The 16,745-nt window shown below is 40.6% G+C and overlaps 1 protein-coding gene across 4 annotated transcripts in view; it reads right to left on the bottom strand.

Moving 5' to 3' along the window:
* cysu (Curly Su) overlaps positions 1-16,745 on the bottom strand; it is a 95,912-nt gene that overhangs the window by 31,500 nt on the left and 47,667 nt on the right. Inside the window, exon 2 of one of the 4 annotated variants that reach the window (XM_069310600.1) lies at positions 2,777-2,892. The exons of the other annotated variants lie outside the window; for them this stretch is intronic. The gene's annotated coding sequence lies outside the window, so the exon portion shown is untranslated. The remainder of the gene's footprint in view (positions 1-2,776; positions 2,893-16,745) is intronic. 4 annotated transcript variants of the gene reach the window in all.

Below are 16,745 nucleotides of genomic sequence, written 5' to 3'. Positions count from 1 at the left end.
AATGCAAAAAAATTACGAAATATAGATAAAAATATTCTCATTTTCTTTCCGCGAGTAAATAAACAAATATATTGGTAGACTGCTATAATTTTTAAACCATGTGTGCAGCTTGGCGAGGCTTGGCGGGGTGCTTTACAAAGCCCTGAGCCTCCATACCAGCCCACGCGAAACCATCATAACTACGTCCACTCATAAGCAGTCGTCAAGTTAAAGCGATCACTATGTCCACAACAGTTAACATGGTCCATTTTCCACACGCTTCAAAATTTTCAGATCCGGTTAAAACAAAAAGACTTATTGAGCGAGCTTCCGGTGGACAGCCGAGACAAAGCGCGCCATTCAAGGGCGTTACTGGAGTGAAACGACTCATTCACGTTCCGGCTGGTCAAGAACCATGCCACTTTTCACCCCTGCAACTCTCCACGTACAGTCTGTAACCCGGTACCTATTTTCCTTAACGCCAGCCAACAGCATGCAGAGAGGTCACGGGCAGGTCTGCGGCCAAGATCGGCACTTTAATGGGTAATGGGGTGACTCGGAAACTTTAGTTTTACATCGGGGAGGGAAGTTGATGTTGCGAAATTTGTCGTTTAGCAATTGGGTTTATGAGTGTGGGTTTGGAAATATATTAGGGTGGGAGGAGAGTAGGTGGGTTAGAGAACACTGAGGGGAATGAGAACACTATGACAAAGAAAATAAAAGGCAATCATGCCATACAATAGAAAAAAATCACCGTAAAAATCTAAAGTTTAGAAAACAATAAAGTAGCAAGACAAGTTACCGGCTAGATAATAAGAACCTTTCCAACACGAGATGCCAAACCAATAACGGTACTTTTTAAGCCATTGGCGCCATCTTAAGTGGAATATTGCTTCACACCAGCAGTCCCATTCAATGCTAAAGTTGATGACTTTGAGAAAGAGCAGACAACTTTCACTGCTTATTTCATTCAGTAAACATGTAAATTATTGGGACCGCTTAAAATCTCTCAAACTGTGCTATTTGCAGCGCAGGAAACAGACATACATAATAATTTACACCATCCAAATGTTAGAATGGCTAGTTCCAAATCTGCACACTGAAATATTTTTTACTAGACGAGAAAGCATCGCAGAATAAGCAAAATTTGGAAAGTGGAGGTGCTTTAGGTACGATAAGATACAATCCTATGATCATTCAAACCCTATTACTTTTTTACACCCCTCCCTCTAAAAGTAAGGGGCATAACGAGTCGACTTATTTCCATATTCCAAACACAAATTAATAAACTCCAAAGGGTAGAGGATTGTGATTCATACGTCAGATTGCGAGAGGCGGCGTCTATAAGCCTAGTTGACCCGATCGCCAAGCAGGAAAAAAGATTGGCATTTGACCTAGGAAACACCTGCAGGTAGGAGGGACGGGCGCAGACGAGTGAACAAAAAAATAGACTAGAGGGACGCAGATGGGAAAGTTTCGGCATTGGCCAGCGGGAAGGGCGGGAGGGATTAAGGGAAAGGTTGGTGGTGGTGACAGCGTCTCACTGGGGAACTGGAACGGCTCAAACCGGTCTACAGCGGAAAAGAAATCAGGAAAAATTGTTGTCTAGTCGTGTTGCATCATGTCGGAGAAAATATTTTCCACATGGGCTTATCAGTTTACAAGAGGTGCGTAGTGGATACCTGCATTAACTGCCAGTATACGTATAACCATATATTGTGCCGACATTTAAATTTACTTTCACGCGACATTTTCAGTACTTGATTATTCTGATGCACTCACAAATAGGTTCGCTCAGTTTGTTAATACAGCTCCTCTGGGGTTTCGAGTTCCAAGAGAGAGCTCACAAAGAGTGGTGTTGAAAGCCTTTTAGTTTCTTCACGTTCCATTCCAATCAATTAGAAACCGAATTACGCAAAGTAAATAGCCAGAGTTTAACATTTATACATTCATAATTATTAGAATTAGAATGCCACAATGACTTGTTATAACCTGATTATCTTAAGAATCAGGTCATTAAACTATATAATCTCTTAGTGATTTCGTCTCAGTGGAATGAACTGTAAACATGTGCTCCCAGCTAGTGTACCAGAAGTATCCAATTTTTAACATGAAATATAAGCTAATATTCATGTCAAGTTTATTGATTCACAACAAAAAATGCTTGTATTATTTTGCCTAAAGTAGCAGTTGTAAATTGGATTAATGAAATTGGCAAAGCCTTGTACTGTATAGTAAAGAAAATGGGCTATGTAGCGCAATGGTCTACGTCCTCAACTCACAACCGAGGGACCCGGCCAGGACAGAAACGGTTGGGAACGTTTCCTTTCACATGATGCATCTGTTCACCTAGCAGTACAACTGGTACCCGGGAGTTAGACAACTGTTGTGGGTTGCATCCGGGAGAAGGTCAGCAGTTGGCCTAGCCTAGGGGGACCTCGGAAAATTTATTCGTGGAGTTTGTCAATGTTTAATATTAAGGCTAAGTGAAGGAAAATATGGAACAATAATTATGTTAGTTTCTGACAATAGATTTTGTGCGTGGAGAAGAAGAGAGGAAGATTCAGTTAAAGCTACATTGTAGTTTATACATTAAAAATACGATTATAACACTTCACAACGCATGCTATCACATAAAATACGATTATAACACTTCACAACGCATGCTATCACATAAAATATATGGTTTCCAAGAAAATATTTGTATATATAATCTACTTGCAAACATAATGTATAAATGATCATACATATATTTTCAATACACAAGGAAAAAAAGGAATCTCCCGCCGCACCTCACCTTTCCTACAAACAACAACGTCATCTCTCCAGATGCTCTACCTCTTCCTCCTCCGGCACTCCTCCAATGCCCTTGTCAACGATGCATATTTCCTACAGCCATAAGGGGCAAAACACCTTGGAAACAGACAGACAAACAAGGAAAAGAACATACCTGAAAATATTGCAGGAAGTGTCTGTTTTAATCAGTGAAATACATACACTATCATATTATATATATATATATATATATTATATATATATATATATATATTATATATATATATATATATATATATATATATATATATATATGACCGTGTCAGAGCACGGATGATGATTTGAAACAGGACCTTCAAGTACTTTCGTATTTAATAATACATCTTCAGAAGGGTCACATTTGACCCTTGACCCAGATGTAACACTCACATTTTTCATCCCGTGTTACTTTCCGTGATTTACACACACACACACACACACACACACACATATTATATATATATATATATATATATATTTATTTATTTCTGAAGCTGACGAGTCGCGCGTCCACTTCACATTTCAACGTTTTATCGAATTAATGAAGTCTGCCCCAAAAAGTGTTAGTGTTGTATTCATAAAGACTTTATTCCACATTAATGTGTTTTCTCAAAAGCAAGTAGGCTTAGACTTAGCACTAACGTTCGGTATTTACATATGGAAGCCCCACTATGCTGATAAACAAAAGTAATAGTTACTTAAAGGATGCGAAGAACTATGGCTATGGCTTGAACTTTTGTTGCTCAAGCTGTGGTCCCGGGATAGCAGCAACTGCGCTAACTGCTACCGAAATTTTCTACTTTTACTCCATTAAACTTTCTATCCGAGACAATTTTAGATGCGGAAATGGTCGCACTAAAATACGTCACAGAATCCAGCGTGATGGTAGAGAAAGGGAGTTAATTTACGCCAGGTGTGGGGAGTGAGTGTGAGTGTGAGTGTGTGTGTGTGTGTGTGTGTGTGTGTGTGTGTGTGTGTGTGTGTGTGTGTGTGTACTCACCTAATTGTGCTTGCGGGGGTTGAGCTCTGGCTCTTTGGTCCCGCCTCTCAACCGTCAATCAACTGGTGTACAGATTCCTGAGCCTATTGGGCTGTATCATATCTACATTTGAAACTGTGTATGGAGTCAGCCTCCACCACATCACTTCCTAATGCATTCCATTTACTAACTACTCTGACACTGAAAAAGTTCTTTCTAACGTCTCTGTGGCTCATTTGGGTACTCAGCTTCCACCTGTGTCCCCTTGTTCGCGTCCCACCAGTGTTGAATAGTTCATCCTTGTTTACCCGGTCGATTCCCCTGAGGATTTTGTAGGTTGTGATCATGTCCCCCCTTACTCTTCTGTCTTCCAGTGTCGTGAGGTGCATTTCTCGCAGCCTTTCCTCATAACTCATGCCTCTTAGTTCTGGGACTAGTCTAGTAGCATACCTTTGGACTTTTTCCAGCTTCGTCTTGTGCTTGACAAGGTACGGGCTCCATGCTAGGGCCGCATACTCCAGGATTGGTCTTACATATGTGGTATACAAGATTCTGAATGATTCCTTACACAGGTTCCTGAACGCCGTTCTGATGTTAGCCAGCCTCGCATATGCCGCAGACGTTATTCTCTTTATGTGGGCTTCAGGAGACAGGTTTGGTGTGATATCAACTCCTAGATCTTTCTCTCTGTCTGTTTCATTAAGTACTTCATCTCCTATTCTGTATCCTGTGCCTGGCCTCCTGTTTCCACTGCCTAGTTTCATTACTTTGCATTTACTCGGGTTGAACTTCAACAGCCATTTGTTGGACCATTCACTCAGTCTATCCAGGTCATCTTGTAGCCTCCTACTATCATCCTCTGTTTCAATCCTCCTCATAATTTTTGCATCGTCGGCAAACATTGAGAGGAACGAATCTATACCCTCTGGGAGATCATTTACATATACCAGAAACAGTATAGGTCCAAGGACTGACCCCTGCGGGACTCCACTTGTGACGTCTCGCCAATCTGAGGCCTCACCCCTCACACAGACTCGTTGTCTCCTGTTGCTTAGGTATTCCTCTATCCACCGGAGTACCTTCCCTCTCACTCCAGCCTGCATCTCCAACTTTCGCACTAGCCTCTTGTGTGGTACTGTATCAAAGGCTTTCTGACAATCCAAAAATATGCAGTCTGCCCACCCTTCTCTTTCTTGCCTTATTTTTGTTGCCTGGTCGTAGAATTCAAGTAACCCTGTGAGGCAGGACCTGCCATCCCTGAACCCATGTTGTGTGTGTGTGTGTGTGTGTGTGTGTGTGTGTGTGTGTGTGTGTGTGTGGTGAGTGGCCTCTCACGCACCCACCACCACCATGCCTGCCTCATGGGGGCCACTGTTCATATACTGCTAACCTGAGCTTGTAAAAGCACCTTAATCACTTTCAGTGATTAAGTGCTTAATTGCACTAGTTTCTCTATCAGCTATCTCACCCTGTCAGAGTAAGAGAGACAAATGTATGTGAATGCATGTGTGTGTGTGGTGTATAAAGTATATATGGAAGCTGATCAGAATTACATTTCACATTTGTAAATGCACATTAATGACACTATGTAAGACATATCGAACACTATGTAGGGCATACGTAAATCTGTGTATCTATGTATTTACGTATGTAGGTTAGCTTAGCATTTTAAAAGCACCGAATCACCTTCTGTTGTTGAGTGTTCAATAAACCCCTGAACTATATGTTTAACACATCTCTCACCCTGTCCATGGAGGACAGAAGAAAATGTATATATGCTGGTTAGCATTGTAACTGTGTGGCCACGTCTGTGGTAGAAAATAATAATAATAATAATAATAATAAAACTGCTACACCTACACTCACAAAAATATCGTAAACAAGCCCTTCGTAAAGTGAATATGGAATGATATTAGTTGAAATATTTCAGAGGCAGTTTATCTGATATTCTCTTCGAAGTTATTGAATTTCTTACTTAGTTATTAAAGAACAAAATCTAAATTATATATTTTATATTATATATAAATATATATATAATATATATATATATATATTTGTATATATATATATATATATATATATATATATATATATATATATATATATATATATATATATATATATCATTCGTGTACAGTGAAGAAGAGAGGAGCAGGAACTGAACTTTCTAACACCTGGTGGCAGGCTAGGAGCTCTCACTACATCGTTTAAAGTGCACAGATTAAAGTGTCGAGTTGTCACATCCTAGCCAGGATTCGAACCCCTGACACTTTCCCCTGTGAAGTGTACTGTATGTGCTAACCAGTATAACATAGAACCTTCTCAATGTGTTAAGTTGTCGTCTGACATAAATTAAGACTAAGATAAACGCCGATCTGTTAGCCGAATTTTAACTATCTCAAATTATTGAAGTCCAGTTTTTATGATGAAAGTGAAAGTTGAACATTATTTCGTCTTCGTTCTAATGTCTAGTCATACCCAACTTTGAGTAGGTTGTAGGGCAATCACACATGCCTGTCAATTAAAAGGCAGTTTTTGACAGTCACTTGCCAGCCAGTCATATGATATATCTAGTGTTAATTTCACTTTTCGAACAATCGCTGAACAATACGCAACACATATTGATCGGTTAATCAGACGATATTTTGGGTGAAAACTCCGCTGGTCCGTCAATCAGAGCTGTTCGTTGCACAAACACTTGAACCTATTTAGTGACTTTTTTCCTGCAGTCACACTGAGAGCCATTTGAAATTACATTTAACATATAGAAAGCCATGCAATACTTAAACCATACGTGTTAACCACTTTAGAGTTGTATTTCACACAAACACACACACACACACACACCACACACACACACACACTTTGAGGCAATAAGGGGGTGGAACATTTCTGACCACTACTCCACACGCCTCTACCAGTTTGGCACATTCTAAATTTGAGAATCCGTGGCGCGTGTCAGCGGGCGTCTTAGAAGAGCAGTGACTCTACTATTTCTTCTAGTTCGGTGAACCGGTTGTTGGCTACTTATAAGTCGTCAGGCGAGTGGTTTTTTGACCAGCATATACCAACGGGTTTTAGATACCATGACGAGCCATTCTCCTGCTAGAGTAGCACATATTACTACAGAACGTCTAGGCACAATAGCTGAAATATTGCGCATCAATATAAAATATGCACTGCGGAAAAATAATAAGTTTACATGTGTCCGATCATACTATCCTAGTATACATTATATTATATTATATTATTTTATATATATATATATATATATATCTATATATATATATATATTCAACCCGTTCTCGCAAATTTAATAAGTCAATATTGACTTATTAAATATGTGCATAGGTGACATACTTAACATAATAGATACCCTTAAAAAGATTCATAGAAAACACCGACCTTACCTAACCTTGTTAGTATCTTAAGATAAGCATCTTATAGCTTCGTAATTACAATTATTACCTAACCTATACCTATTATAGGTTAGGTAATAATTGTAATTACGAAGCAATAAGATGCTTATCTTAACATACTAACAAGGTTAGGTAAGGTCGGTGTTTTCTATGAATCTTTTTAAGGGTATCTATTATGTTTAGTATATCACCTATGCACGTAGTTAATAAGTCAATATTGACTTTACGAATTTGCGAGAACGGGTTGATATATTAGACCCAACTGGCCTATGGCAGTGCCATACCCCCCATGAGTCATCTTGGAAAGTTGGGCGAGGCTAGCCGCAAGTGTCTGGCCTCCAGCCTTGGATACAGACAAACACATTATCTTTTATATGTCATTTATTTTATACACGTCTGTGTATTCGCCTATTAGTACTAACCTCTTAGAACGTGTGGGAAATGAGTTATGGTTTGTATTCGAGGTCTAGCTATCAGCTAGACGTCGCCTTTCTAATGTACAAACTCCCGACCTATTTGATCATATGCTGTCTGTATATGTATATATATATATATAATAAAGTGTGTGCGCGCGTGTGTTTCTCGCGCACAATGCCAGGATGTTTAACTCAGACACAGATTTAATGTTTGAACATAGGCATGAGGTGAAAGGAAACTGCCAAATTGTTCGAATTGAACCTGGGGTATCTTCGATTGCGAGTCGCGGACACGGGCCAAGAGACTTCGAGTCCCTGTGTAAGTTAGATTAAGTGGGTTAGACTACCTTAGCTCTAGGGGTTCTCTATTAGGTTATATTACATTGTGAAATGACGCGGAATAGTCCATATATTGTACACGTGCACTACTGTCTATACCTGCACTGTGTTATACATTAGGAAATCACAATAACGTGGTATATCTTTTGTGAAAATCATTGGAACAGGACGAGGAGGGAACCAGCATCCATGGTCACCCTAGCGCCCGCCTGGGATGACCCATGAGCCAAAATGTTACCAGTTAGGTCCCGCTTCAAATAGCATACCGTCTCAGACGGGTTTCAGCATACGTTGTACAACACTTTTTTTGTGTGCAATAATGAACAGGTTTCCATTAGTGAGAGGGAGGGTGGGAATTGTCAAGGGCGACTATGCGACTACAGTATATAGCACTTGGAAAGGGTTAGGATAAGGATTTAAGAGGGGACGGGGGAAATGAATGGTGCTAAACCACTTGGAAGGTCGGGGATTGAACGCCGACCTGCATGTAGCGAGGCCGTCACTCTACCGTCCAGCCCAAGTGGTTGGACTGGAAAGGAATGAAACTGGAAAGATCATTTCGTGAGAGGTGAAGCGGGTACTAGAGCAGGTCAAGCTCTCGTTGTGCAGAGGACAGGTCCTTTAACCTAGCTTGCCTCAAGTTTCAAGGTTTACTATCGCTAGTCTTGTTTCTGGAATCGAACGAGTTTCTCTGCCACACAAAAACAGTATTTCATAACACATCTTCAACTAATGCTCCTCCAAGCTGCGGCCATCACCTAAAGCACATTGTGTAAATTGCTTAGTACGGTATAATTATAAACGTTATTTTCTCAAATTTATATTATTAGATACTTTGGTTTTGTGCATAGGTAGGCCTAGGTTAGGTAGTTTTGGCTCCGTTGGTAATTATTTTGTGTTTACAATACGTTGATGAAGCATTTGTAAGTGCACTTTGAACATAAAAAGTGAAGTTGACACTTTTCTTAAAGTTTGAATGTAATTTGAAAACTTGAATGTAAAAGTTTGAAAAGTAAAATGTAAATCATATTTAGCAGCCCCCAACCGCAAATAAAACCTACGTACAGTAAATAAAACCCAGGTACTGCACATTAGCTTATATTGCCAACAAAACCTAAATACCTAACCTAAGCCTATCTATACACAAAATCCTAATATACAAGTTATACACGAGAACACACCGATTTTGAATACTGCAATACGTAAACGATTTATGAATGTGTCTTTCAGGATGGGTCGTGTGTAATGCTTTTTTTCATTCATAAACAAGGTTGGGTTACCAATCTTTATTGGGGGAAATTTCCGTTCTTGTTTGATATGGTGTGGCTGCTGTTCTTGTTTCATGGGGGCGAGGTTGCCTTTCATGTGAGATATACTGTGGAAATATAACATTAATCTAATATTATTATTATTACCAACAAAAGCTGAGATACCATCTCGAGAAGAGCTACTGGCGCCATCACGTTCAATTATCGTCTATTTTAGACTCCAGGAAGTGGTCGTCAACCCCAGGTAATTAGACGACCAGATTATTGCCGTCTTTATCTGTTAATAGCTCAGCGTTTAGTTCATAAAGGGTACAAGTCGCACCTACAGATGTTACGCTAGATTTGCCTATTATTATTAATAATGAGTAATAAGGAATTAACTACATCAACACGTAACAATAAGAACATAAGAACAAAGGTAATTGCAGATGGCCTATTGCCCCATACGAGGCAGCTCCTATCTATAACCACCCAATCCCACTCATATACATGTCCAACCCACGCTTGAAACAATCTAGGGACCCCACCTCCACCACAATGGATGTAAATTGGGCAAGTTTAGATTTAGGAAAGACCAGGATAAATATTGATTTGGAAATAGGGTTGTTAATCTATGGAACAAATTACCGGGTAACATAATCGACGTGGGATCATTTGATCCCACATCCCACGTCAAGCGTAGGTTAGACGCATATGTGAGTTTAGGTGGATATAAATAGGAGTTGGCGCAAATGGGGACAAAAGGCCTGCAGCTTCCTTAATTCATATGTTGGCAGTAGTAACAACAAGGACAAGACGTAGCGGTACTAATATTGAGACATATCAGCAAAATCAACACAAATATAATGCAACAATCACCAACAGCGGCATAGAGAACAAGAAGAAACAAAAGCTACAATAACACAAGTAGCAGCAGTGGAAGCAATCGTCATTATTACAGCAACAAAGGCAGCTATAATATAAGACTCCCGTAGCGTGAGCAACATTCAACAGAAGCATCTTAACCTTTTACAAACTGGAGACACTTCCGGTAGCGTGAATAACCCCCAACAGTATATCGACCGTTAAGTCACGCACTCTTGTCACTAGGGATCAATTACAGGCACCTTAAATATAGTCATTGAGCATTTATATACAATAGCTCACTTGCGTTAACAGTTCATCTCGTGTATGACATTTAGCCCTAAATAAAAGTGCTTACTACGGACTCAAGTTCTTTTTTCTGCTGTGTGGATATGGATAACTTAACTTCATATCGTAATTTATGCAACAGACCTCAAAACAACACAAAGGCAGTAAGACACAGCAAATATATATAAAATACTAAATTACTTCCTGTTCAGTTTTGCCAACCAACCTTTGTACTTCTGGAAGTAGAGTTCTGTTACCTAATTACCAAACATAACAACCTGCACAGCCTTATATAATACTGTGTGCATCAGCTGAAAAAATAAACTCGGGTATCACCAATTGGTGCCCTTAAGTCACTTTGAAATGCTATACTAATATATTTAGTAAAGTTGATTCTACAACTACTGCGGTGAAATCTTTGACTAACCTACTGGGCCTGCTAGTTACGTACTGAGAAAAGAAGGGCAATGATAACTAGTGAACGATGAGCACACTACCAATCTTAACCAAGCCTAATCTAACGTTAGACATCCAAGCCTAACGACATGATCTCACCTAATAGGTAGTAACCCCGAACACAAAAGACGTTTAGTTGGTCAGCTAGGAGCCTGCCTATTATATCCCTCATTTTATGGAAATATGAACATAAGAATAGAGTAGACAGCAGGATCAAACACAAGTTCCAAAGAAACGCCCGCTGGGAAATGTAAAATTATGTTCTCTAATCTTGTCTTGAAAATTATGTTTAACACAAACAGGAGAGTATTCACTGGCTCATATCTGGCCACCATTGAAATGGGTGACCGCAAATGATGATAAAGATTAAGCCACCCAAAAGGGGGCACGGGCTATTCATGCCCGTGTAACCGCAAAGCCAGCTTGCTCTTTATTAGGGGGGGGGGCTCGCTAAGCCTAGCAGGCTTCCTATCCCCGACAATGGTATACTATGACTAATTTAGCTGATCGATCAAGCAGACATTTGTCCATCGCGGTAATTGCATATATTGTAATTTTCTCCTGTTCGAGAAACACTTAACGAGAATGATATATTAATATAAGTAAATCATAAAAAAAGACACGTTCAAGGTGTTTCTAGACTATATTGAGTATGTGTGTAGGACCCTGTAGGATAATGTGTGTAGGACTCACACTGCAGGATAATGTGTGTAGGACAATGTGTGACTCACAGGACTCGCAATGTCCTGTGAGTCAAGGGTGTGAGACACGCCCAGGTAAGGTGTGGTTGTCACTAGTGTTGACTCAACTCCCACCCCGCTTCTCTTCTGTTATGCACTTCCAGGTTCGCAATCCCCATCCCGTGACGTGTTGCCAGGAGTGACACACTTGCAGCAACCCTCGGTTTTGTAATCCCCGCTTGCTATCTTTCCTCTCAACAACAATACGGTTCAGAAGATAAATTTGTGATAATGGTAAACAGCTGACATAACGCGGCACTTGGTGTTCCCAGGTCAGCTGGCCAACATGCCTGGCGGCGGCGGTGGTGGTCGTAAGAAATCATGCCACGCCTAACAAAATTGCTTTCTACAGAAATAACTTTCAGTCCATTGCAAATGAACTGTAGTTTATGTATTTGACAGTTTCATAAGAATGATTTATCAACAAAGTCGTGTCAAATGTAGTAAGTAGTGTACACAAGCTCCAGTGAAAACTCTCACTGGAAACAAAATTGTGTTACAAAAAACCTTATTCAAGCAGTTCTGAAAACTGTACGCGATTATCATGAGTCGAGTGTTTAAGGTACACAGGAAAAGTTCCTGCACGATTTTAACTGTGAACAATGTTAAATGATTAGATGTGATTATTTGACATTCAACGAAGATAATGTATAAAAGAACATCCTTGAACAATGCTCTGATAGACACAAGGCAGCGTGAAGCTGAACTACAGTGACAGAGTTTGGGAATGGCAGATGAAATTTCACATCCCAAGATTATCTTTGTTATATACAGTGGGTATACACTGGATAAGTTTAGATTTATGAAAGACCTGGGTAAATTCATTTTCGGTAACAAGATTGTTGATTTGTGGAACCAATTACCGCGTAACATAATAGAACCAGGATCCCTTGATTGTTTCAAGCCTAAGTTAGACATATATGCGAATGAGATTGTGTGCATAGGCTTCTGCAGTTACCTTCATTGTAATGTTCTTCAATCAGATAATACTGATGCTACATGTCCGTCCTCCTTATATGTATAAACAATTCCAGCGGTATATAGTATTTTCTCAGTGCGCGCGTTTTGTCTCCATTTAGTTTAATATTTTTTGGTATGTTCTTAATCCAAGACTACATTCAAAACTGAGCAGACAGTGGGCAAATACAGATCATGATTCCGTTCACCTGATATCTCTGACTACGTGAAGAATGATTGATTGATCGATGAAGATTAAGCCACCCAAGAGGTGGCACGGCCAAAAATAACCCGTAAAAGAAGAATGTTGTTTTAGATTTAGCTACTCAGAACGAGGTGTCCATGTAGCACGGGCTATGGTGAGCCCGTAAAGAAGAATGCATGGCAAGGTATATATTTAAGCCGCCTAATATCTGGTCCCATTCACCCGACTGGACACGTGTGGTAACCTGTTTTATCGTACTGTGCGAGTTTCGTGGACCGCGCTGTCTCTCCCTGAAGTTGAGGTGACGTACACGGCTTTTACAATAGGTGGAGGTGTCACAACCCCGGACAATACACACGCTGCTGGTGCAAAAGGCTGTGTCTTGTTTTTTGTTGGAATATCACGATGTCGACCCAGTCGACTGCTTCCACCAGACTCTGGTCACTAGATGGTGATACATAAAGAAAACTTTGTCCATGTGGGTGAGAGGGTAGTGGGGAGGGACAAGAGAAGAATAGACTGTGGAGAGAAGGCAGATCAAGTACAAGAGATAATGAAATGGCTGAACCTAGCTCCTTATACTTGGTTGCAGATATAAAGGCAGAGCATCTGTATGCGAGTTTACCATCACCTAAGCCTTTATTGCAGTAGCAGATGTTGGCGTGAACGGGGACTTATTCTTTGACTTATGATCATACGGTCAGGGGGGAAAAAAAGGTAAGGTAATTATCAAAAGAAGGCACCAAACCGGGATGGCTATGTAGCACCATCAAAGTGCGAAATAATCAGAGGGCGCTAAATATCACCAAGAATGCCAATACGAGAACAAAAACGCATAAGGCGAACGATGTCAACAGTATCCAATTCACCTAGAAGTCTATCGAGGGACAAGTGACCGCGAGGGACGATCGCGAAGCAAGACACACGCTCATCCTGGAAGTCAGGACATTCAACAAGGATATGCACAGCTGTAAGAGGGACAGGGGGAAGGGGAGGAAGACGTAATTAAAACCATCCCAAACGGGACAATCTCCACCAGGGAGTATAAGCAGCTAACACGGTTTTCATTCGAAAATGTTACCGGGTGGCGACTCATCATGTGAGGTCTGTGATCGATGAGTATTTTACACATTATATTATAACCCTCTTGATTGATCGTGTTGCATTATAATGCATTAATCTTGAATAATTTAAATCTCTTAAGAAGAAAGCCTTATTACGATAGCAATCACAATTTACACGTATCCATCTCTTGCTGGGAAATCTCTACTAGATACAAGTTTACAAGATAAATGTAAACTGGTCTAGTGATTGTATGAAGCAAACATTCACTTCATTGTATGTACTTCGCTTACGTACTTCATTGTATGAAGTACGTAACGTTAGAAAAAATTCGAGCAAAGATTATATGGTTAATGTACAAATAGTTTCATAAGATAACTGACACAGTATTATATAAAATAATCGGCATTTAGTTGTACAACAATGAGTACAAAACTTTCAGATAATAATAATCGGTATATTGTTATATTACAACATAATCGGAAAATGTCTTTTATAACAACTATCATTGTCTGTAATCTCTTATATTAAGTCAACAAAACTGATAAATATCACGAAATATTACCCATGTTGAAGTGAGAGTAGATTTTGTACATTCAAACACTGTTCTAATTGGTACCCGAGGTATGAACTTGATTTTTTTTTTGTGTTAAATGTCAGATCATGAGTCTGCATCATAAATGTGTGCCAACGAACCGATGGAAAGAACCTTTTAGTAAACGAGTTTACGATCCCTACAAGAATCTTAAAAAAAAAAAAAAAAAAGGCCTAATTTATTTTTTTTTCTGAAAAGCCTAATTCCACTTTTTGTCTCTATGATGCGTAGTTTTCCAACTTTCACACACACATACTATTCTCCCTGTAAACAAATGCAAGCTCACATTCCTCAGTTTACTACATTAGTTTCTTTTAAACGCGACCGATTGTGTAGAAAGAGGGAGGGGGGGGGGGGGGTGAGGCGACAGGCATCGAGAGAACACTAGACTGGAAACAATGATGGCGGGAAACAAAAGCCCAGTTGGCGAGTGTTTGGTGCGGGGGCCGCCGCCCGCCCTTACGTAACACACACACACACACACACACACACAAGCCTTCTGCCCTGCCCACGCCCACACCCCCTCCCCTTAATTGTGCACCCACCTTAATTCGACTGGCTCTCGTACATTAGTACTCTCCACTATAACTGTTACCCCCCCCGTAATGAAACGGTAGAATGATGTGGCGTGCACGCTAGTATCATTATGGCCTGCACGCTAGTATCAATGTGGCGTGCACGCTAGTATCATTATGGCCTGCACGCTAGTATCAATGTGGCGTGCACGCTAGTATCATTATGGTGTGCACGCTAGTATCAATATGGCGTGCACGCTAGTATCACTATGGCCTGCACGCTAGTATCAATGTGGCGTGCACGCTAGTATCACTATGGTCTGCACGCAAGTATCAATGTGGCGTGCACGCTAGTATCACTATGGTCTGCACGCAAGTATCAATGTGGCGTGCACGCTAGTATCATATTTGCCAACAGCTACATCACTAGGAATAAAAAACGAAAAATTCCTCCACACATTTCAGTTTAAAAGCAACTGGATAATATTAATACATATTTCAAGGTAATCCCTGTGTGATGTGGAGACAATCTATCAACATGTTGGTAACCTGAGTCCCTTCTTGGCCAGAGACTCGGGCCAAGAATCTTCCCAATGCTTTATTTGCACCTTTAAAACAAAAACTACCCACGCGCGCTAATTATATACGTATATAAACCGCTGAAATCAATACTAATACTACTACTAATAATAATATCCTTTCTTAACAGTTCTTGGTAAAGTTTCGAGCTAAGATCGGCGGGGGTCCTTGCATTGTGTCGGCAGTGATCAACGGTATAAAATTCCTGTGATGTTAACACAGACGATGAATGGAGAATTGGGGGCTGGTTGCGTGGACCTTCCGGTGGGTGGGGACGGGGGAGGGGTGGTGACTAAGACAGTGTCACTGTGAAAGGCTGCAGCCGAAGAAAAAAGATCTTTAGCCTAATTTTGTAAGCGACAGGTTGCTGGGGTGGGGAGTTTTCCAATGGTGGGGGGAGGAGGGGGGGGGAAGGAGTGTGATTAGGAGAGGTGTAGCTGTACTCGTCTATTTGTGCTTGCGCGGGTTGAGCTTCGGCTCTTCCGTCCCGCCTCTCAACCGTCAATCAACTGGTGTACAGGTTCCTGAGCCTACTGGGCTCTATCATATCTACATTTAAAACTGTGTACGGAGTCAGCCTCCACCACATCGCTGCCTAATGCATTCCACCTGTTAACTACTCTGACACTGAAAAAGTTCGTTCCTCGTCCCTGTGGCTCATTTGGGTACTCAAGTTTTCACCCTCGTCCCCTTGTTTGCGTACCACCAGTGTTGAATAGTTTATCCTTGTCTACCCTGTCAATTCCCCTGAGAATTTTGTAAGTAGTGATCATGTCTCCCCTCACTCTTCTGTCTTCCAGAGTCGTAAGGTGCATTTCGCTGTGGGCGAGTGTGGGTATGTGGGCGAGTGTGCTAGGGAAGGTAGTGTGGATTAGTGTGCAACGGTGGATGGTAATCAAGAGGAGATAATCTGAGGCAGTGAACCGAATGATTTTGCCGTGCGCTCAATGTGTTTTGTGAATGATTTTTTTTAGGACCTCTCAAAGTATTTTCAGATATGTGGCACGGTCTGTTTCCCCAAAATTAACACCAGATAATGTATTTTATTAATGGTAGACGCTTGGCGCTATCTTGGTGGTCAAACTTGTCGCTTAGTTTAAGGGCAGAAGATCTGCCACACAATCGGTAGGGTGACGACTGGCGTATAACGCTAAACACTACCCACGACTGGCGACCAAACCAGACAAAAAGTGACAACTTTTACACTCTTCAAACCCGACTGCCAACTTTCCTCTTGTTTTTGTGATAAATATATATTTTATTTTTTTTACTGGTAGTTCGCTTTCATTAT

The sequence above is a fragment of the Procambarus clarkii genome, chromosome 67, assembly GCF_040958095.1.
Source record: "Procambarus clarkii isolate CNS0578487 chromosome 67, FALCON_Pclarkii_2.0, whole genome shotgun sequence".
Taxonomy (NCBI): domain Eukaryota; kingdom Metazoa; phylum Arthropoda; class Malacostraca; order Decapoda; family Cambaridae; genus Procambarus; species Procambarus clarkii.
Note: the sequence above shows the minus strand (reverse complement) of the source record. Positions and strands in the feature narration are given on the sequence as shown.